Genomic DNA, 23,630 nt, shown 5'->3' with positions numbered 1-23,630 from the left:
ATGGTGAAGTTGTATTGCTGGAGCGCAAGGCTCCATCGCAACAATCGCCCATTCGTCCCAGAGACGGTGTGCAACCAGCTGAGGGGGTTGTGGTCCGTCTCCACGATGAAGTGGCGCCCGTATAGATAGGGTTGCAGACGCTGCAGAGCCCACACTATGGCCAGGCACTCCTTCTCCATCGTGGAATAGGCAACTTCCCTTGGTAACAGCTTCCTGCTCAGGTACAAGACCGGGTGCTCTTGGCTCGCAGAGTCCACCTGGCTGAGCACCGCACCAAGGCCGAAGTCACTGGCGTCGGTCTGTACTACAAACGGCCACGTGAAGTCGGCTGCCTGTAGCACGGGCGGGCTGGACAGGGTGTCCTTTAGGGCCCGGAAGGCTGTCTCGCAGTCCATTGTCCAATCGACTGCAGAGGGCAGCTTCTTCTTGGTGAGGTCCGTCAAGGGCTTTGCCAGGCTACTATAGCATGGAACAAACCTCCTATAGTACCCAGCGGTCCCCAAGAAGGACATCACCTGCTTCTTGGTCCTGGGGGTGGGCCAGGATGCGATGGCTTCCACTTTCTCAGGCTCGGGCTTCAGTGTTCTCCCACCTACCCGGTGACCGAGGTACTGGACCTCGCTCATGGCCAGCTGACACTTTCCCGGCTTGATGGTCAAACCTGCCCGGTGGATCCGCCTGAGCACCTGTGCTAGATGCTCTAGGTGGTCCTCCCAGGTGGGACTGAAGACGGCAATGTCATCCAGGTACGCGGCCGCGTACCCTTCAAGTCCCTTGAGCAGGGTGTTGACCATCCGCTGGAAAGTGGCAGGGGCATTCCTCATCCCGAATGGCATCACCGTGGACTCGTACAGTCCAAATGGGGTAATAAAGGCAGAGCGTTCCCTGGCCTTGCGAGTCAGGGGGATCTGCCAATATCCCCGGCTCAGATCCATGATGGTCAGGTATTGAGCCCCGGCCAACTGATCGAGCAGGTCATCGATGCGTGGCATTGGGTACGCATCGGCGACCGTGACCGCATTGAGCCCCCTGTAGTCCACGCAGAACCGAGTGGTTCGGTCCTTCTTAGGGACGAGGACTACAGGCGAGGCCCAAGCGCTGTTGGATGCCTGGATCACCCCCAGCTTCAGCATCTCGTCAATCTCCTGGCGCATGTGTTGCTGCACCTCCAGGGAGACCCGATATGCTGAACGCCGGATCGGGGGATGATCCCCAGTGTCCACGTGATGGACAGCCAAGTCAGTCCTTCCGGGCTGGTTGGTAAACAACCCCCGGAAGGGGTGTAGGGTGGCCCACAGCTGGGACCGTTGGTCCTCCAAGAGCTGGTGGCCAACCTCCACATCCTCAATGGATCCGCCTGCCCTAACCTGGGCTAGCATATCCAAGAGGGTTTCCGCTTCTCCCTCCTCGGGCAGGTTGCACACGGGGAGCGCACATGCCTCCCGCTCATGATGTGCCTTCATCATGTTCACATGGAAGGGCTTCCGCCTTCCACGGGCAGGGTCCAGGGTGACCAGGTACGTCACAGGGTTGAGCTGCTGGTTCACGAGGTATGGGCCTTCCCAGGCTGCCTGAAGCTTGTCCTGTGGTACGGGGACCAGTACCCACACCTCTTGACCCACTTGGTAGGTCCTCTCACAAGCGTTCTGGTCGTACCAACGCTTCTGATCGGCCTGGGCTTGAGCCATATTGTCGTGTACCAGTTGCGTCAAGGCCTGCATTTTGTCCCGGAAGCGCATGACATACTCGATAACCGACACTCCAGGGGTGGCCAAATCCCCTTCCCAAGCCTCTTTCACCAGAGCCAGGGGGCCCCGCACACGTCGCCCGTACAGGAGCTCAAACGGTGAGAATCCTGTTGAGGCCTGTGGAACCTCCCGGTAAGCAAATAACAGGTGTGGGAGATACCGCTCCCAGTCACGCCCATGGGAGTCGACCAACATCTTAAGCATCTGCTTTAAGGTGCCATTGAACCGCTCGCACAGGCCATTAGTCTGTGGATGGTACGGGCTGGCCACCAGATGTCGCACCTGGACCTGCTTACAGAGGGCCTCCATCAGCTGGGACATGAATTGGGTCCCCCGGTCAGTGAGCATTTCCTGGGGAAAACCCACTCGGGAGAAAATCTCCAGCAATGCGGTGGCCACCTTGTCAGCCCGAATGGACGACAAGGCCACTGCTTCTGGGTACCGGGTGGCATAGTCCACTACCGTCAGTATGAAGCGTTTCCCGGAGCTGCTGGGGATGGCCAGCGGGCCGACCAGATCCACAGCCACCCTCCTGAAAGGCTCATCGATGATTGGCAGAGATACCAGTGGGGCTTTGGGGCGTGGCCCCGCCTTCCCCACTCTCTGACAGGTTTCACACGAACGGCAGTAGGCAGCCACATCGGCCCCCATTTTTGGCCAGTAGAAATGCTGGTTTAACCTGGCCTTGGTCTTAGCGATCCCTAGGTGTCCGGCCATCGGAATCTCATGGGCGATCCGCAACAACTCCGTCCGGAACGGATAGGGTACCACCAACTGTCGGTCCCTGGGCCACGCCTCCGGTGAACCCTGCTGGACCGTGGCCCGGTACAGCCGTCCTTGGTCCCAGACCACTCGCTCCGGGTCCGAGTCCGAGGGAGGCTGTGCCGCCTGCTCCTTAAGAGCTTTCAGGCTGTCGTCAGCTTCTAACGCTGCCTGAAACCCCTGACTAGATGTGGCCAGAATCGACGAGACTGTCACATCTTCAGTCAGTACCCCGGGACCTGTGTCCTGGCCTCCACCTGACTCGGCTGCCACTTGGTCAGAAGGGGAAGAGCTATCGGACCTCCGGGAGGCCCCTTGGCTTCCAGCACTCCCACTGCGGGTGACAGCGGCCACAGCCGCTGCGACCGTGGGTCGTGCCTGCTCCTCCTCCGTTCCTGACCAAGTCGCCGGTTCAGGCAGACCTACCTGGCTTCCTGACACCCCGGTTGTGGGGGAACCATGCACCGAGATCTTACCTGGGAGCACTTCCGCTCCTGGACCGGCCCCAATCTCACCTGCCTGTTCCCCTCCTGCAGCAACAGAACCCCGCTGTGAAATCTCTGGGGACCCCACATTTGCTGTGGTAGCCCCCACCCCACACACTGGTCCTCCCCCTGCAGCACCCTGCTCTCTGCTTATCCCTGCAGAGGGCAACAGATCCCAGCTCACAGGCTGGTTACTTGTAGAGGCATTGTCACACCTTTCTCTGACCCCCTCCCCTGTCACAGCTGCAGCTGAGTGTGTGTCTATGGTGTCTATGCAAGCAGAAATATCAGAGTTCACTCCCTCCTCCCTTACATCATTCATAGATAACACATTAACATTGTTAGGAGTCATGTCAGTACGGGCTGAAGGTTCAGCCCTTGGGGGGGGCCCAAACTGGGAGGTTATCTGCCCCAAATCTGTCCCAAGTAGCACGTTTGCAGGGATCCGATCAGTTACCCCCACCTCCCTCACCCCTCGCCCTGCGCCCCAGTCCACATAAATGTCAGCAACAGGCAGCGCCGGGTCAATGCCTCCAATCCCGGAGACAGCGAGGGTTTTTCCAGGGATCAAGTCTTGGGGGGACACCATCTCAGGCCGCACCAGAGTCACCTCCGAGGCGCTGTCTCGCAGTCCTATGGTCACAGACCGGCCGACGGTGACAGGTTGGAAGCTGTCCAGGGACCTACCACCACCCCCACCCACACAATACACCTTGGGCGGCCCTTGGGACGGGGACGGAGCCGGGGCCTTGGGACGCTGAGGGCACATGGCCTTGAAGTGTCCAGGTAGGTTGCACTGGTGGCACCGTCTTGGCTCTGCCACGGGCCTGGAGAGGGGAGTTGAGGGGGACACCCCCTGCAGTCTAGGGGCAGGTGGGGCAGTCGCAGAATTCATCTTACCCCCTCTCCAGGTGCTGCTGGTGGCCGCTCTCCTGGCCTCAGGGGCCCGGTTGTTGGTGTAGTCATCGGCAAGGGCAGCTGTAGCCGTGGACCCCTTTGGCTTCTGGTCTCGGATGAACTGGCGGAGATCCTCAGGGCAGTTCCACAAGAGTTGCTCCGTGATGAACAAGTCCAGGATCTCCGGTCCGGTGGAAAGCTGCAGGCCTTGGGTCCAGTGGTCGGCAGCTCGGGCAAGTGCCCGCCGGTGGTCAGCCCAGGAGTCCTTTGGTCCCTTCTGTAGGCTCCGGAACTTCTTGCGGTAGGACTCTGGAGTGAGGTTGTACTGTTGGATCAGGGCCCGCTTGATGGTGTCGTAGCCCTGATCTGCCTCAGCAGGCAAGTCACCAAGGATATCCAGGGCCTTACCCCTTAAACGGGGGGTCAGGTATTTGGCCCACTGGTCCTTGTCCAGATGGTGCTGCAAGCAAGTCCGTTCAAAAGCAGTCAAGAAAGAGTCCAAGTCTCCATCCTTCTCCAGCACTGGGAAGTCCTCAACACGGACCTTTGGAAGTTTGGTGTTTTGAAGGTCACATGTGGCTGATGAGGGCCGGAGCTGAGCTAGCTGCAGCTGGTAGTCACGGTCTGCCTGTCGCTCTCGCTCTCGCTCTTCACGCGCTGCCTGCCGCTCTCGCTCCGCAGCCTCACGCTCTGCGTGCCGCTCTGCCCTGCGCTCTGCCAGGAGTTCCTTGTAGCCCTTCTGGTCTCCAGCCTGGAGAAGGGCCATAGCCATTTGAAGAAGGCTATCCGAGCCTCCCAGGCTCGGTGGAATGGCACGTGGTGATCTGCGGCACGCTGCGGAGCCTGGTGATTCACTGTCCCTTTCAGAGCGGAGGGCTGGCATCTGGCTCGTTGAGGAACCTTGGGTGAGCTCCTCCTCATCTTGTCCAGCAGTGCCAGGTTGCACAATGTCCTCGGCAGAACGGTTTTCTGGCGTCGAGCTCCTGGAGGACTCGTGGGCAACCTCCTCATTGCTGTCCACAGCACCGTCCTCCCTCTCTTCGGCTCCTGCCTTAGCATTGGCCAGTTGCATAGCTCTGCTCCTGGTGCCATCAGCCATTCTTGCAGACTTTTGGTCACTGACACAGAACTGACACCTGATGCCTCCACACACCTTACAGTATCTGCACTCTGACACTCTAGTGTTGAGCTAGTCTGAAGACCCCAGCAGCCACAGCTGCTGCAGGCAGTCTTTAGTGTCTGGGAGTATGGGTCTCACACTCACACACACTATTATCTCGATCCCACCGCTATGCCACCAATATGTCACAAACCACCGGGGGGGTCACTCAGAAATCCCCCGCGCTGGCTACCAGTACGTCACAATCGGGGGGTAACAAGTGGGGGTCACCCCTCCTTTATACCTCCCGACCGACAGACAGAGCACGTGACGCGCTCTCTAGCGCCCCTCTTATAGTCAGGCCAATTATGGAATTGCCCGACAATAAGCAAGGAGGCCGCTATACTACTTATGCCGATTATTGAAGGGTCCCCGGTGAGAGTAGGGTATATATTCCCCCGACCTCCGCGGGCGGAATATATAAAATCTCCCCGAATCTCACTGGCCTCCCCACAATAATCCTTGGCACAATTCGCTGCCACCAACCGATTTACGGTAACTATTAGCCGAACACACAGACGTGGGATTCAAGATCGAGATAACAGAACAGCCCAAGATTAATTATATAATTTAATCAGCCTAAAGCACACTAGAAACTACAATATATACAATAGGGAATCTACAGAATATACATATGTCAGAGTACAGTTACAATCCAAGCATGGGTTACAAACAGGCATACACAGTTCCAGCAGTTACCTTGTTGCGTCTGGCCACAGGGGGGCGCTGTACCCAGGTTTCTAGGATCCTTCCCACAGATGTTTCCTACACGTGCCCCCAGCGAGAAGAACCCTGGAAAATGGCCGAAGTAGGGTTATCAACCTGGGCAGATCCAGGTCCCCTCCTACCTTAGTGACCTCACAGGGAAGCACTGCCACTCCCCCTGCATGGATCAGAATTATCCAGCAAAGGGGATATTGGCCATAACTTTGCCTGGGAGCGTCGTAGGCAGACGCCAATGCTCTCATTGTGACAGTTATGAATTTAGCTACAGAACGAGGGGACTCATGACCTGTCTGCCAGTTCCCCATTGGCTGATATCACGCCTGGGGCATTTCCCAATGTCCTGCTCCCATAAAAAAGGGTGTGCCGGCATCGTCCGCATGCAGAGACACCATTTTTATGGTTGCCATATTTATCGGAAATATGGCTTGCGAGATATGAACCATTTTTTACTGGAGTCGTTCTGTCTGGCTATTTCCATAGCCTTGCTAATGAGATACAACTCTTGTTACAGGGTGACGGCAGGGAGTCATCCTGTGTCCATTGTTCCCACACCACCTCATTTCCATATCACAGGACATGGCCATGAAGGTGTAAGTGGAACACTGAGAACAAGAAGGGAGGGGGGCACTGCCAGGGAGTGATGAGGGATTATGACTGAAGTCATAATTCATCTTCATATCCCGGGATTTGCCTCACAGGGGCATAAATGGTTAATCAATATTACCTTGCGTCATGTCAGAGCAGAGATGGTGGATGTGTCCGGGCGTGGGGGCGGGGCCTCGACGCGCGTTTCACCAAAGGCTTCGTCAGGAGGCGTGGCTATAGGTTATAAGTGAAGGGTATAAGTAGGGAAGTGTAGGAGCCCATTAGCAAATCGGCGCGCGCAGCGTCATGTTGCCACGCCCCCCCGAACGGCAGGGCACGCCGAGTCCCGTGATGATCATACTTATACCCTTCACTTATAACCTATAGCCACGCCTCCTGACGAAGCCTTTGGTGAAACGCGCGTCGAGGCCCCGCCCCCACGCCCGGACACATCCACCATCTCTGCTCTGACATGACGCAAGGTAATATTGATTAACCATTTATGCCCCTTTGCCTTTGGGACTCTTTAGGGGATTCTACAGATCTCCTATGTATAATTGGTTTCCTCACATTGTCCCTTTTGACTTTTTACGGGCCATTTTACACCTTGTATATTTCTTCATTATATTGCTGCCTGTCAGCAGGTTTTGCCATCTGGTGGTGTGTCCTGGTACTGCTGTGGGTTGTTTCCTGGCAGGCTGTTTCCACCTAGCCTGCCTCCACTGTGTGTCCTGTATCACCCTTATGTACAATTAATAAATTTTGTATTCCACTTTGATTATCCGTGGTCCTCTCTCTTTTGTATCCCCACCTCCACTCTTTGGTAAAGTGGGGCTACATTATTCTAGGTTTCATATTTCTTGTGGACCTCTTCCGGTCATAGGAAAGGTTGTTTAGGTTATACATACATATGTATGATGAGTAAACTTTTTTTTTTTTTTATTGTGAAATAAGCGTTACATAGGGCTTCAGAAGACTTTCTGCTAAAGGGTCTCACACTGTTGTGAGTACAGATCTCAGCTATCTCTATCAGTCCTAAAGACTTTATTGGGGTATTCCAATCTTCCTAGTTGGGTATTGTTGGATAATGCTTGTAAAAAAGAAGCACATTTGCAATTTATTGTTTGGTAAAATGAATGCCATTCATGAGATATTAACACTTTTCTTTGTTGCTTGTTGTCTAAGAGATTGACCACCACTGCTCAGTAGCAGTGGTAGCCAAACATGACAGTGCTTACAAGCTCTATTTTATTGAGCTTCTAAGTGCTGCTTTGACGCTGAGCAGGATAGCTTTAGAGCACTTTTATAAACTAATCCTCGCCAACTCAGTGCAATGCTTACAAGCTTGGTCGTTCTCTTAGGATCTGAGCTGTAAATAAAAGAAAACTATTAATATCTCAAGAACAACTACAAATTTTTCTAAGCAACAAATTGCAAAAAATGCTTACTTTTACAAGCACTATTTAAAAACAACATCTATAAAAAAGAGAATAGTCCTTTAAATCATGGCAGCATACATGTGTGACACTGAACATGAAACTCTTGATTGGTGATCTTTGAGGGTCCCAGTGATTTAGCAGTTATCAACTATTTTGTGGATATGTAGTACAGTGGAAGCTCGGTAAACGAATAACCCAGTTAGCGAGTATTTCCCTTAACGAGCAAAGCTTGCTGTAAATTTGTAACTCAGTTTACGAGCAAGCTTTGTCGTACGAGCAAAATACTCACCGCACACATTTCCGGTTCCGTATATCCACCGCGCTTTAACCTGCTCTTGCAGTCCGCACAAACACACAGAAACAGGCACAAACACACAGAAACACACACAAACATGCACGTACACACATATATTATGCTCACCTTACCTTCCGCTCCATCGCCGGCCTCATGGTTCTTGTAGTTCGCCACTACAGGATGTGTATTGGTAACTATCGCAACGAGGGAGGAACTTCCGCTGTCAGCCGCTACTCAAAGGCAGCACGCTGACCAATCAGAGGCAAGTGGCTCTTGCCTTTGACGTCAGTACTCTGGCAGCAGAAGCTCCGGTATTGGTCGCGATGGTTACCCGATACACATCCTGCACTGGCAAACTCCAAGAACCAGGAGGCCAGCGATGGAACGGAAGGTAAGGTGAGCATAATATGTGTGTGCGTGTGTGTTTGTGCGTGTTTGTGTGTGTTTGTGCATGTGTGGAATGGCACAATAGGGGACCAGGATGGGACATTTAACTAGCTGTGGAACAAATTGTCTGCATTGCAATGATTTTTTATGGGAAATCTTGCTTTGCTAGACTAGTAACTTGGTTAACACTCCTAGAACGGATTGTTCTCGTTAACCAAGGTTCCACTGTAATTTATTATAACTGTGAGACGGCAAGTTGAAACGCCCGTCGGGAGCTGGGACGCTGGGACGCCCCAGGCTAACTAGTTAACCAGGTAATGTGCATTTTCTACCTGTATTACTATTCTAGCAGAGTGATCTATATGCAGTGAGGGCAGAGTTGTTGTAATATGTATCTTGGTTGTTTGCTGCATACTTCAATGGAGTGATTTCTTTATTTTGATAGGATTACGGTCATGATTCATCAGGACAACATTTAAGTTATTGCTTTCTATAGCTACCCAGCTATATATTATATTATTAGTGTGTACTATTGCAGCATATTTTGATACAATTTTAATTGTGATAAGATCATGGCCCTGCACATGAGTTTTCCTGCCAAAGTACTATTATTATGCATGTATTGATTGACCTTGATTGCTCTGGGAGTGCGCCCCTAGTTTTTTATCTCATTGTTAATTCCTACTCACCTTTTTTATTTGTATGTCTCAATGTCGATTAAATAATATTTTTTTTTTACTCTGGTTGTGCACTAATTCTTATAGGTTGCATTATTTCAATTACACTACTATTTTTTACATAAATGATTGGATGATACCCTGTAGTAAGAGCAATAATAACTAAACACATATATATTAGATTAATTTGTCTAATTTTGTGTAAAGATCAACAAAAAAACAAAAATGTTGGAAGCATGTTGGCTCTATTGGTTCCACTTCTGTGTCGGAGTCTTATGTTTTGATTTTACAAAGGGTGTACATCTGCATTGAGATAGTTTGTTCTGGTCATGTTTATGTGGTTTTCCTCCGGGTACTGGATTTCTACTGCTCTATGTTAATGGTTTTGCTATGAAGTTAGCCCCAATATATGTATCTAATATAGACAACTTAGAATTTATGTCCTGATCATAGACAATGATAGATGTGAGTGATCGCTATAAAGTGCAGATTAAACTCTTGCCTCTATATATTGGCAATTTAAAGTAGCTGACAATAGTCATAAACTAAGTAGAGAGCTGACATCGCATTTGCATGATCTCCATTGTACCTTGTGGGTGCAGAAAAACAGGGGTGAATGCCTGTCCAGCCTTTTTTTACATATCCTTCAGACATCTGTAACTTATTTGTAATCTTTGCTCCCAATTCCTGTAGTCACAATCGGATGTCTTCGAGGCTCCTGTTGTATCTTACCCTTCTGCTTTCTGATAGCATTGTTGTGTTGCCAAGTCAATGGGTGCCTGAAACTGACTTTTGGGCCCCGGAGGTCAGTTTAAAATACAACTTCATTTTTTTTAAATTCTCCACTGGATAAGTGTCAATAATGTGTGTTCCCTGTGTGTAGTAAATGCCAGTTTGTCATCTTCTCATGTACTCAGCAGTATTCCTGTCCTGTTCTGCACCACATGCACGGAGTTGTTACTGCCAGATCACTCCAGTGTTAGCTGTTCTGCCCGGAAGTCACTTCTCAATATAAATCTAGAAGACTCAGAAAGGTGCTCTCCTAGACTAACATTAAGAGAGATAGTAAAAGTTATTAATGACTTTCGGCCAGTCAGAGCTGTGGTCACAACATGGTGGAGAGGGAGCTGGAGCGGCACCAGAAACAGTAAAATCACAATGTAAGTATTTTACTACACACAGGGAACATCCAGTGGTGAAGTAATAAAAAAGTGGTACTTCACAGGGACTTTGACCCTTGGTAATTAGGTATATTTTCCTTGGATTTTATCTTTGAATATTTCTTTTAGTGCTTGTCTTTGGTCCTTCATCCTGACTATGCTCAAGACTAGCCATTGGGCCTTGTTGCCTTGTACCTTTTTGTTCTATTCCTGGTTTTGCCTTATGGCTATCTTCTGATCGCAATCCCAGTATATTTTCTGTCTTGTCATATTCTTTTGATCTACTAATGGCTATCTTAATCTTTGCAAAAAATAGATGTGGTTCTGCACCACCGCTGTACGACCTGTTTACAATCCTGGGGAGGAGTGGATTAGAAGCAGTATTCCCTTAGTAAGGCTCCGGTCCTGGGTGCTCTCTGATGAAACAGGATAGCTGTAGGTATGTGGAACCATATAGAAGAAAGTCCAGCGGCACACCGAATCTCCGGTAAAAAAAACTTTTCTTTTTTTATTGAATTAAGCAAAGTATATAAAAAAGGCAGTGAAGTGACCGGGTGCAGGATCCCTCACGGACGACGGCCGTTTCGCGCTAACACACTTCCACGGGTCCATGGAAGCGTGTTTAATGCGAAACAGCCATCGTCCGTGAGGGATCCTGCACCCGGTGCCTTCACTGCCTTTTTAATATGCACCGCTTAATTCAATAAAAAAAGAAAAGTTTTTTACCGGAGATTCGATGTGCCACTGGACTTTCTATCTTAATCTTTGCTGCGGTAAATCTGTAATTATTTTGAGGACTGCAGTTGGGTAATCCTCATGTAGCAAAGTCCATATCTCTATATGGGACGCAAGGTAAAAATACAGGGAAGTTCTTAAACCTCACAACCCAATCATACTTGCATTTAGCCGACTGTGGTTAAGGCTTGCTCTGTACTTAGAGTTCCGTCATCTAACATATTCTGGGAAAATGCTAGCTAGTTTAAAATGGGTTACATATCACCTTGTGGCAATCCTGAAATAATATGACATTGCTTATGTTGCCCCGTAGCCCTACACTTTTCCTATTCCTCAAGATTTCCACTTCAAATTATAAATGATAAATTTAGGAAACAGTCACATGCATTTTTGTAGTTCCGCTTACTAGGTGCTGGAGAGGGGTCAATTCACTCAGTTTATCAAACCATAGGCATGACTTTGTGGACTTCAGATACATTTTGATCAATTGCCTCCTAGTGTCTTCCATTCCTCATAGCAGACAGGCGTGGGGAACAGATGGATGAGCTGTTCTCCGCTCAACACTTCCAAATGCTTAGAAATCAAATGACATTCAGCATTTCCATTCTACTAATCACACGCAGATCATGCATGGATTACTCCACAGGGATCACGGCTCATCTTCTCTTCTCTTAATTGTATTGAGGGACTCTAATGAATTATTTGGAATATTGCTTCATGCTTAGCTCTTACATTTGATTGGATCATGATGAATAATGACAAGATCAATGAGCGTACCTATGAACACAATTATTTATTAAAGAGGAGGAGAACCGATTAGACTCACATTCTTAACGTGTCTTCTTTACAAATACTATTCTACTTTTTTGTATTACTTCTTCATTTTTCTCTTTTTATTAAAAAAGTAGATAGATAAATAGATAAAGAGATAGTTAAAAAAAAAATATAGGAGGCAACACTTTCTAATAAAATGAGTAAGGATTAGAGAGTTCATTCCATGCCCAAAGTCTACGATGTTTCGACTCCCACAGTTTGCCTTTCTCAGTTGAATGTCATACATTTGGGGTATTGAATAAACTCCCCAATCTTGGCTCACATTATTAGGAAGTGCTGCCTCCTTTATCATTTTTCTATTTTTGATCTAACAGCCAGTAGATTGAGAAGCTAGCAAATTAGGTTTATTGACAAAATTTACAAACTTTCTTATGTTTGCAATAGCACAATCAAAGAACAATTTAAATAGTTGAACACAGCGAATATAACTAGTGGTTTATAACACAAAATGCAACTTTTAATGACCACTATAGTCGGACAAATTATTCCACCCCTATATGAGAATCTGCTTTAATGCTTAGTAGAGCACCTTTCACTGCTGCAAACAGAAACACAGCCAGACACCAGCTTCTGGCAGTATTCCTAGGGAATGACCATGGCCTCCAGATCACCAATTTTTTTGGGTATGCAAGCTGCAACTGCCTTTTTCAAATCTTTTGAAAGATTTTTAAAGGAACTGTAACTTCTACTGAAACCAAGCATTAGTAGACTTTGACGTATGCTTGAGATCATTGTCCTGTGGGAAGGTACAAAAACCCTAAGCTTTAGCTTCTTCCCAGAAGGCATGATATTTTCTATAAAGATTTCCTGATATTGATTGAGTCCATTTTGCCCTTCACAATCTACAAGTTTCCAGTACCAGGGGAACCAATAATCCTCAGAGTATCACTAAGTATTGCCATAATTCTTTGTAGGCAGGATGTTCTTTTCAGCATATGCTTATTTTTTCTGCTTCAAGGCATACTGCTGATATAAAGGCCCATTCTCAAATCCAGAGATCAGAATCCCAAAAGTTCTATTGTTTAATGATAGGGTTTGAGCATATTGGAGTTATCTTTTCTTGTTCTTTTTTCAGTCAGCAAAGGTATGACCCTGGAGTTTTGGGAATGAAGACAGTTAGCATTTGGTATGCATCTTTCTGTGCAAACTACACTGCAGTGCCTGCTGTCAGCCAAATCTTGATGCAGTCTTTTGCAGTCGCAGAAGGGTTTTTGGACGCTTGTCTCCTTAGGAATCTGATGACAGCCGATAATAGCTCTCACTTTCTGCAATGTTCAGCTCTATTACTGCTATGTTCATAAAAATAATGTCTTAAGGAGGTAAAGTGTTAACTATGTATTTGTAAATGACATATATTCATTATTATCGATATTCATGAAAGTTCTTATATTTTTTGAGCAAGCTACAGTATATCTAACAATATAACAACCTTGAAATGGTGCAGCAAAAAACACATATTTATAGTCAGTGGCGTAACTAGATTTTGATGAGCCCTGGTGCAAAATTTGGACCGGGGCCGCCCTCCATGTACACTGACACTCAGGGTACGGGATAATGATGCTGACACGTGGCTTTTACCCACAGCACCCAGGTTTCCCATAATCTAAAATCACTCTATCAGCACCCAGCTTTCCCATGATCTGATATCCATCTTGTCCTCAGCACCCAGCTTTCCCATGCTCTGTCATACATCTTTCCCTCAGCACCCAGCTTTCCCATATCAGAGCATGGGAAAACTGGGTGCTGAGAGATGTATAGCAGAGCATGGGAAAGCTGGGTGCTGAGGGAAAGAGCCCTTTTCCCTCAGCACAAAACATTACCATCCCATACTTGTATATTTGTCCCCCCTAGTATATAGTTCTCCAAATACTATAATGGCCCCCACATAGCCTTCCATATAGTATAAAGGGTCCCACATAACCCTTCATATATTAGAATGCACCTCCATAGTCCTCCAAGTATTATAACGCATTAACCATAGTCCTCCATATATTATACTGCACCACATAGTCCTCCATGTTTTATAATGCACCCCCACAGAGCATGTGTAAGGTAGGCTCCATAATGCTCCATATATTATAATGTAGTCCTATATGTATTATAATGCAGCTCCATGAATCATCATATTGTATTATGCAGCCCCAACTTCTCCATGTATAATGCACCCCTATATTCCATGTATAAGGTGTCATTCATTTTGTATTATGCAGCCCCATACTCCTCCATGTATAATGCAGCCCTATAGTCCATGTATAAGGTGTCCTTCATGTTTATTATGCAGTCCCATAGACCTCCATGTATCATGCAGCCAGCACCCCCAGGCCTCCATGTATCATGCAGCCAGGCTCCCCAGGGCCTCCATGTGTCATGCAGCCAGCCCCCCCAGGGCCTCCATGTGTCATGCAGCCAGCCCCCCCAGGTGTCATGCAGCCATTCCCCCCAGGGCCTCTATGTGTCATGCAGCCTGCCAGCCAGCCCCACCAGGGCCTCCATGTATCATGCAGCCAGCTTCCCCCGGGCCTATATGTGTCATGCAGCCAGCTTCCCCAGGACCTCCATGTGTCATGCATCCAGCCCCCCCAGGGCCTCTATGTGTCATGCAGCCTGCCAGCCAGCCCCACCAGGGCCTCCATGTGTCATGCAGCCAACTTCCCCCGGGCCTATATGTGTCATGCAGCCAGCTTCCCCAGGACCTCCATGTGTCATGCAGCCAGCCCCCCCAGGGCCTCTATGTGTCATGCAGCCAGCAAAATAAAAAAAACAAGTACTTCTCTTCTCCTTCCGACCCCTGCGACCGCGGTAGTTATGCCCCTGCCCCCATATGTCACACACTCTGCTCCCCATACAGCCTGCACCCCCCATATCACACACCCCCTGCCCGCATATGTCACACACCCTGCTCCCCATACAGCCTGCACCCCCCCATATCACATACCCCCTGCCCCACATATCTTACCCTGCTTGTACCCCAACTTACCAGTCTCAAATACTCTGCACCCCTTCACATGCTTCTGTCACAGTCTGCAGCCCTCATATCACACTCACCCTGCCCCTCATGTTCCCTCTTTTCTCATTACCAGTCATGTGTCCAAAGTATCTTCTCCTGCTTTCTTTCTCCCCGGCAATCTTGTGTCTCCTCCCACACAGTCACATAGGCGTGACATCATCGCAGGTCCTAGTAGGGATGGATTACGTCTGCCATGCAGGAGCGCTTCTGCTCTGCTGCAGGTCAGACACGCCTGGTGGGCCTCTCCAGGTCAGGGGCCCCTCTGCCCCCTGCTGACACTGGGCCCCCCTGACTCGCAGGCCGACCCCCTGACGGTCGCATTGTCGGCCACTACACAGCGGCACTACACATAGGGGCCTGGCAGCCGGCTCTGCAGAGCGGCTGCTGGGCCCCTATAACCCTGCGGGCCCGGTCGCAGTGGCGACCTCTGCGACCGGGGTCGTTACGCCCTTGTTTATAGTAATTTTTATTTTATGTTTTCAAAATGAAGAATGGCAGCTATCTCTAAAGCAACTCTTTAGTCCAAAGTAAAAAATGTTGCCCTTCCTTTGAAAAATAATGCAGTTTTTTTCTCCACTATGGGGCCCCGTGTGCCTATCTACAGAAAGGCTGCCACAGTTCCTACTGTATGTGCCAAGGCTTGGGTGATTCTCCTGGTGTGCCCTGTGTCGGAGTGGGCCCCCCAATTCCTACATGAGGAGCAGGGCCGGATTAAGGTTGGTGGGGGCCCCTGGGCAGAAAATCTGGTGGGGGCCCCATAAACGTTAACATTTTTAGCCATAACAGTAGAGCACGAACTGTAGCATTTAGATATAAATCCAATAAACATGTATCTTAAGGCCCCGTCACACTAAGCAACATCGCTAGCAACATCGCTGCTAACGAACAACTTTTGTGACGTTGCTAGCGATGTTGCTGTGTGGGACATCCAGCAACAACCTGGCCCCTGCTGTGAGGTCGTTGGTTGTTGCTGAATGTCCTGGGCCATTTTTTAGTTGTTGCTGTCCCGCTGTGAAGCACAGATCGCTGTGTGTGACAGCGAGACAGCAACAACTAAATGTGCAGGCAGCAGGAGCCGGCTTCTGCGGAGGCTGGTAACCAATGTAAACATCGGGTAACCAAGAAGCCCTGTCCTTGGTTACCCGATATTTACCTTTGATACCAGCCTCCGCTGCTCTCACTATCAGTGCCGGCTCCTGCTCTGTGCACATGTAGCTGCAGCACACATCGGGTTAATTAACCCGATGTGTGCTGTAACTAGGAGAGCAAGGAGCCAGCGCTAAGCATTGTGCGCTGCTCCCTGCTCTGTGCACATGTAGCTGCAGCACACATCGGGTTAATTAACCCGATGTGTGCTGTAACTAGGAGAGCAAGGAGCCAGCGCTAAGCATTGTGCGCTGCTCCCTGCTCTGTGCACATTTAGCTGCAGCACACATCGGGTAATTAACCCGATGTGTGCTGTAACTAGGAGAGCAGGGAGCCAGCGCTCAGTGTGCGCTGCTTCCTGCTCTCTGAACGTGTAGCTGCGTGCGCTGGTAACCAAGGTAAATATCGGGTTGGTTACCCGATATTTACCTTAGTTACCAAGCGCAGCATCTTCCACGCGGCGCTGGGGGCTTGTCACTGGTTGCTGGTGAGCTCACCAGCAACTTGTGTAGCGACGCTCCAGCGATCCCTGCCAGGTCAGGTTGCTGGTGGGATCGCTGGAGCGTCGCAGTGTGACATCTCACCAGCAACCTCCTAGCAACTTACCAGCGATCCCCATCGTTGTTGGGATCGCTGGTAAGTTGCTTAGTGTGACTGGACCTTTACCCTGATCTGCCACATTCAGATTTACAGGACTACAATACAGATACAGTCCAGGATAACTCACAGCCGTCACTTATACACACAGTACAATACAGATACAGTCCAGGATCACTCACAGTCGTCACTTATACAAAGAAAGTAGAGTAAAGGGGGCTTTACACGCTGCGACATCGCTAATGCGGAGTCGTTGGGGTCACGGAATTCGTGACGCACATTCGGCCGCATTAGCGATGCCGTTTCGTGTGACACCGATAAGCGATTTTGCATCGTTGCAATAACGTGCAAAATCGCTAATCGGCGACATGGGGGTCCATTCTCTAATATCGTTGCTGCAGTAGTAACGAAGTTGTTCCTCGTTCCTGTGGCAGCACACATCGCTCCGTGTGACACCGCAGGAACGAGGAAGCTCCCCTTACCTGCCTCCCGGCCGCTATGCAGAAGGAAGGAGGTGGGCGGGATGTTACATCCCGCTCATCTCCACCCCTCCGCTGCTATTGGGCGGCGGTTAAGTGACGCTTCAGTGGCGTCGCTGTGACGCCACATGGACCGCCCCCTTAGAAAGGAGGCGGTTCGCCGGTCACAGCGACGTCGCCGGACAGGTAAGTATGTGTGACGGCTCTGGGCGATGTTGTGCGGCACGGGCAGCGATTTGCCCGTGTCGCGCAACAGATGGGGGCGGGTACGCACGCTAGCGATATCGGGACCGATATCGCAGCGTGTAAAGCGGCCTTTACTCACATATTTTTAATTTATCCCAATGTTAAGGCAGCCAGGGACGGCTCCAGGTTTTTGTGGTCCCCGGTTGAGTCTCAGTGGGCCCCATCCACACACAGACACACACATACACATACAGGCATACGTACATATACATATTTGAAGACAAATTCACAAAAATACATTTAAACAGACAAATATATGCACAGTCATATACACTGACACACATGCAGACACAGACGCATTACAGGTGTTAATATGGAGAAGTCACAAGCAGCCTCACTCACCTCTCCCGCTTGTTTCCAGCTCCTCCAGGACATATGGCTGTGTTGCATGATGGCCATCAATAACAGACATGACTGCACACCATGCACACTGACACAGCACTGATGTATATACATCACAGGAGGGGCTGGGGCCTACAATAAATACATTACAGGAGGGGCAGGGGGCATAGACATTACTGGGGGGGGCATAGACGTTACTGGAGTGGCAAACCGCTCTGGTGGCGTACACATTACTGGGATGGGTGGCTTAGCGCTCTGGGGGACCCATATAGTTCTGGGGTGCCGCATAGACTGCTCTGATTCATATATACACACACACACAGCTCTGCTTCAAACACACAGCTCTGCTTCACACACACAGCTCTGCTTCACACCACACATCTTTCTTCAGCTCTGCTTCACACACACACACAGCTCTGCTTCACACACACACACACACAGCTCTGCTTCACACCACAAATCTTTCTTCAGCTCTGCTTCACACATAGCTCTGCTTCACACCACACATCTTTCTTCAGCTCTGCTTCACACACAGCTCTGCTTCACACCACACATCTTTCTTCAGCTCTGCTTCACACACACACACACACAGCTCTGCTTCACACCACACATCTTTCTTCAGCTCTGCTTCACACACACACACACACAGCTCTGCTTCACACCACACATCTTTCTTCAGCTCTGCTTCTCTCACACACACACAGCTCTGCTTCACACCACACCTTTCTTCAGCTCTGCTTCTCTCACACACACACAGCTCTGCTTCACACCACACATCTTTCTTCAGCTCTGCTTCTCTCACACACACACACACACACAGCTCTGCTTCACACAGACACACACACAGCTCTGCTTCACACCACACATATTTCTTCAGCTCTGCTTCACACACAGCTCTGCTTCACACACACAGCTCTCTTTCACACACACACACACACAGCTCTGCTTCACACACAGACACACACACAGCTCTGCTTCACACCACACATTTCTTCAGCTCTGCTTCACACACACTCTCACACAGCTCTGCTTCACACACAGACACACACACAGCTCTGCTTCACACACAGACACACACACAGCTCTGCTTCACACACAGACACACACACAGCTCTGCTTCACACCACACATTTCTTCAGCTCTGCTTCACACACAGCTCTGCTTCACACACACACAGCTCTCTTTCACACACACTCACACACACAGCTCTGCATCACACACACAGCTCTGCATCACACCACACAGCTCTGCATCACACCACACAGCTCTGCATCACACCACACAGCTCTGCATCACACCACACAGCTCTGCATCACACCACACAGCTCTGCATCACACCACACAGCTCTGCATCACACCACACAGCTCTGCATCACACCACACAGCTCTGCATCACACCACACATCTTTCTTCAGCTCTGTCCCTACCTGCTCTGATGCCATCCTCCTGCTGCTCCGGTATAGGCCGCCATCGTCCTGCTGCTGTTCCGGTGCGCGGCCATTCTCCTGCTCCGGTTAGTCTCCTCTCCTGGCCGCGGCGTGGGTCTTCTCCGCGGCCGGCCGCGCGCGTGGGTCCTCTCCTCCGCGGCCGGCCGCGCGCGTGGGTCCTCTCCTCCGCGGCCGGCCAGCTAGCCGGCCGCCCGCGTGGGTCCTCTCCTCCGCGGCCGGCCAGCCAGCCGGCCGCCCGCGTGGGTCCTCTCCTCCGCGGCCGGCCAGCCGGCCACGCGCGTGGGTCTTCTCCGCGGCGGCGTCCTGCTGTGACGTCCGCGGCGTCCTGCTGTGACGTCCGCAGCATTGGACGCCGCAGCAGAGCAGGGAGCAGGCACACCTCTGACCCCGGAAGTACAAACGATGGTACTTCCGAGGTCAATCAGCGTCCTGTGCCCGCAGCTTGTTTTTGCGTCTTAGAGACGCAGATACAAATAAATGTAGGTGACCCCCCCCCCGAAAACACAGCTGATTTAGACTGTCTTAACGGAGGGGGAGCGGGTGTGAAGAAAAGAAAAAAAAAATTGCTGACGGGTGGCAAGTATGGCCCTGGTGGTGGGGGCCCCCTTGGAAGCTCTTTTGGTGGGGGCCCCGGGGCTGAAGCCCCGCCTGCCCCGCCTATAATCCGGCCCTGATGAGGAGTGTTTGGTACAGGGCACATAATGAACCTATGTACATGGCAGCATCTCATCATACATTTAACAAACTAACCAGTTTATTATTTTCTAAAAACATTGGCACATTTGTTAAAAAAAGGTTCAGGTAATGCAGGCATGCAGCTGAACTGTGGGACCAAGAATCAATTTCACTGGTGGGCGATCAGCACCCTAATCACACATTGTATATATAGCACACACTTTTGGCAGGTTGGGGGCATAACTAAAAGGGGCTTTACAAGCTACGATATCGTTAATGTTTTGTCGTCGGGTCAAGTTGTTAGTGACGCACATCCAGCGTCATTAACGATATCGCAGCGTGTGACACTGACCAGCGACCTTAAGCGACCTCAAAAATGGTGAAAATCGTTCACCATGGAGAGGTCGTCCCAAACTCAAAAATCGGTAAGGGTTGTTTATCCAGGTGGTTCGTCGCTCCTGCAGCAGCACACATCGCTGTGTGTGACACCGCAGGAACGAGGAACGTCTCCTTACCTGCCACCGGCCACAATGCGGAAGGAAGGAGGTGGGCAGGATGTTACGTCCTGCTCATCTCCGCCCCTCCGCTTTGATTGGCTGGCCGCTTAGTGACGTTGCGGTGACGTTGCTGTGATGCCAAATGTCCCTCCCCCTTGAAGGAGGGATTGTTCGGCAGTCACAGCGCCGACGCCGACCAGGTAAGTATGTGTGACGCTGCCGTAGCGATAATGTTCGCTATGGCAGCGATCACAAACAATCGCATGCACGACGGGGGCGGGTACTTACACGCTCGCTATCGCTACAAATTGCTAGCAATATCGCTACCGTGTAAAGCCCCCTTTACTCCATTGTCATCTATAAATTGGAGGTTACATATGGCAGGGACTATATGGGGCAGTGACTCCTCCTCAGTGTTCTCCCACCTTGAATAAAGCTGTGTTGCAGTTCTCTGCATAGCGGATGGATAGGAGTATTGAGCTGATAGAAGGATTGGGAACTATGGCTATTTCATTCTTTAGTTCATTCATGAATTTATATTAGAAAGAAAGCCCGGACGCCTGCCATGAAGGGGGTCAAGGGAGGTCAATATGATCGAGGAGGGATGCTAGGCCTGAGGGATAGCAAGGGGTTAAGGTGTAGGGTATTTTGTGTGGGGAAAAAGTGGGAGGTAGAGTTATAGGGGCTGTGGGGCTATGTAATTGGTCATTGGGAGATCAGTTGTAGGGGGGTATATAGGGCTGGGTTATGGGGTGGGATGCTTCATTCACTACCTGGCAGACATCTGGAATCGTTATGGAATCCAGGATGGTCTGAGGAGGAGGCCCCTGTCCTGGAGGATGTCAGCAGACCGGCTTGGGCAGCGCAGGCTCCAGGAGACTCTGCAGTGATGGACGGTAGACGACCGGGAGGCTGAGGTGACTGAACTCCCAGTACCTCCAAAACAGATAAGGAGCCCCTGGCCCCTGCAGCAACTGAGTCCTGATGGGTCCCAGGATCGATCCGAAGCCCAGCAGGACCTCTCCAGCAATGGCGGCGGGATCAAGGACAGTGCCAGTGTTGCACCCAGGGGGCAGGGGGTTAGTCTCGTACCTGTTACTTGTCACTGGGCCGATGCTGGTCGTATAGGCGTGGCGGCCTGCCTGGTTTCGCGCCCCGAGGTGTCCACAATAAAGGGGGGTAGGAGGTGGATGTTCGAAGTGACTACGTCACCTGTGGTATGCGGCCAGGAATTAGCCACCGTTGCGCGTGATGTCCTCTGGGGTGGATGGTTATGCCGCAGCCGAGATGGTTTTGCTCCCCACAGGGAGAGCGGGGCCCAGGGAGATGAGGGTGGAGGGGATGACCGGTGGTGCCAAAACGCGGGGTGGCGGCATCAGCAATGACAAGGATGACACCAGGGCTTCGGTTCAAAGTTCTTTTTACTCACAGTTCTCAAGATGCCCCGGTGGTGCTGCTCTCCACCGCGATGGGCTCCAGCCAGTCCAGGGTAATTCAGAAGCAATCACCGGTGTCTGTGGAATGTGAGAACTTCCTCTTCTGCGCTTACTTGTGGATTCCTGTGGCTTTAAGCAACTTGGGGACCCTGATGTTCTTGTAAAGTGTCTCGCCCCTTATGCAGCTGGAGCGGATCCTCGTTGTGGGGCCTGGCTACAATCCCAACCCCGGACCCTATGTGTTACTGTGCTCCGGGGAAAATGGGTGGTGAGCGATGGGACTTGGAATCCCCATCCTCTCCAGATTCTGGTAGTCTAACGTGGAGTATGTCCTACCCCAGGGCTCTGCACCCTGACTGCGCTGGCACTGTGGGAACGGTTAGGCTCGACCTCAGCTACCATGTTCTCCTCTGTCTCACTAGCTCCACCTGTTGCCTCTCACCCTTTTCCACTCTGCCCGGTTCTAGCAGGAGAAGCTCTCAAGCACACTATTTATGGCACTTCATGAGTAACTCAGGTAGAAGTCGACGTGGGGCGGAGCTTGAGATGGGGCGAGGGATATTGGTGAAGTGGCAGAGGATAGCTGTAACCATGGCGGTTTCGTGGTACATTTCTGGTAGTCCAGGGGGGGTTTTGCGGGAGGTTTACCACTGCTCACTCGGATTTGAGAAGGATGTTAGTTCACTGACATGGAGGGCCATTTTGGGGGAGCATTTGGTCGGCTTAAGCGTTAGTGCTGCAGTTGGGGTGGGTGCTATAGTTGCTTTAGGGTGATGTGAAAGGAGGCTGTATTTTCTGAGGGTGTGGATTATATGCCTCTGTCCATGAGAGGTGATCCTAAAAGGGGGATGAATAGTACATGGGGGTTTTCGGAGGTTTTTAGGTCCTCTGGTATGTACGGTGTGGTTTGTTGCGGATAGACGATAGGTGGATGTCGAGCTGGGTTGGACAGCAGGTTTTAGCATCCTTCCTTTCTTGCCGCAGTTAGAAGATACCTCCCCTGGGGTCTTGAATTAAGCCATTTACCCGGATTTGGTGACCAGGTCAGTTATTTATTCATTGGAGTGGTTAAAAAAGGGGTACGATAATTCTTCTGTCGGAGATGCAGATCGAGGCCGTTTTTTACAGTGCTGGTGTTCCCAGTGTTCACTTGCAATTTTGTTGGGGGTACATGAGTATCTTGTGAATCTGGGTGCTTTATGGTTGCTCATTGCCTGGTTGGTTTAGGGGTTGGCTGATTGTTGGTACTGTCAGAAAGTTGTGCATGGTCTGGAATCAGGGATGATCTAGTGCCTATTTTTCTGTCCATGGGCTCATCGGTGGACTCCAAAGGTGTTTCTTAATGCCCAGGGTCATCTGGCAGCTCGCATGTGGTTTGACAGTTCGATGGGCCTGATTCATCCGGGTGGGGCCCAATGTCTGGTGGAAAGTCAAGGGTAACTATTAGATTCCAGATTATATTGGGCTTCTGCTTAGTGGTCCAGTTTGGTTGATTGGATATGTGGATCACATGCTGCTTGGGGCCTTTACTAAGTTCAACTGCATGATCCGCATTGACTACGGGGTGGATTACTGGAGTCTGCTAATAGGATTTGCACAAGGGTAGATTTTCTCACCGGTTTGTATATGCGCGGACAGGTGTGTTCCCACCACAGCATTTAGTATGGTTCTGGGCAGAGCATTTCGGCGGACCGGATAGGGTGGTATTTGTTTCCGGTTGTTGGTATTAGGCTGGCACTGTGGCTGCAAGAGGTTGTTATAAAGTGGAGGTAGTTTTTCTGATAATGATGGGCAGGTTTTTTTGGGGGGGCGGCTTGCTTTGTTTTCGCCATACGGTTGTGTGGGTCTTAGAGAAATCTGTGGGCCTG

This window comes from Anomaloglossus baeobatrachus, chromosome 4 (assembly GCF_048569485.1).
Source record: "Anomaloglossus baeobatrachus isolate aAnoBae1 chromosome 4, aAnoBae1.hap1, whole genome shotgun sequence".
Taxonomy (NCBI): domain Eukaryota; kingdom Metazoa; phylum Chordata; class Amphibia; order Anura; family Aromobatidae; genus Anomaloglossus; species Anomaloglossus baeobatrachus.
The sequence above is the reverse complement of the archived record's forward strand: the minus strand, read 5'-3'. Positions refer to the sequence as shown.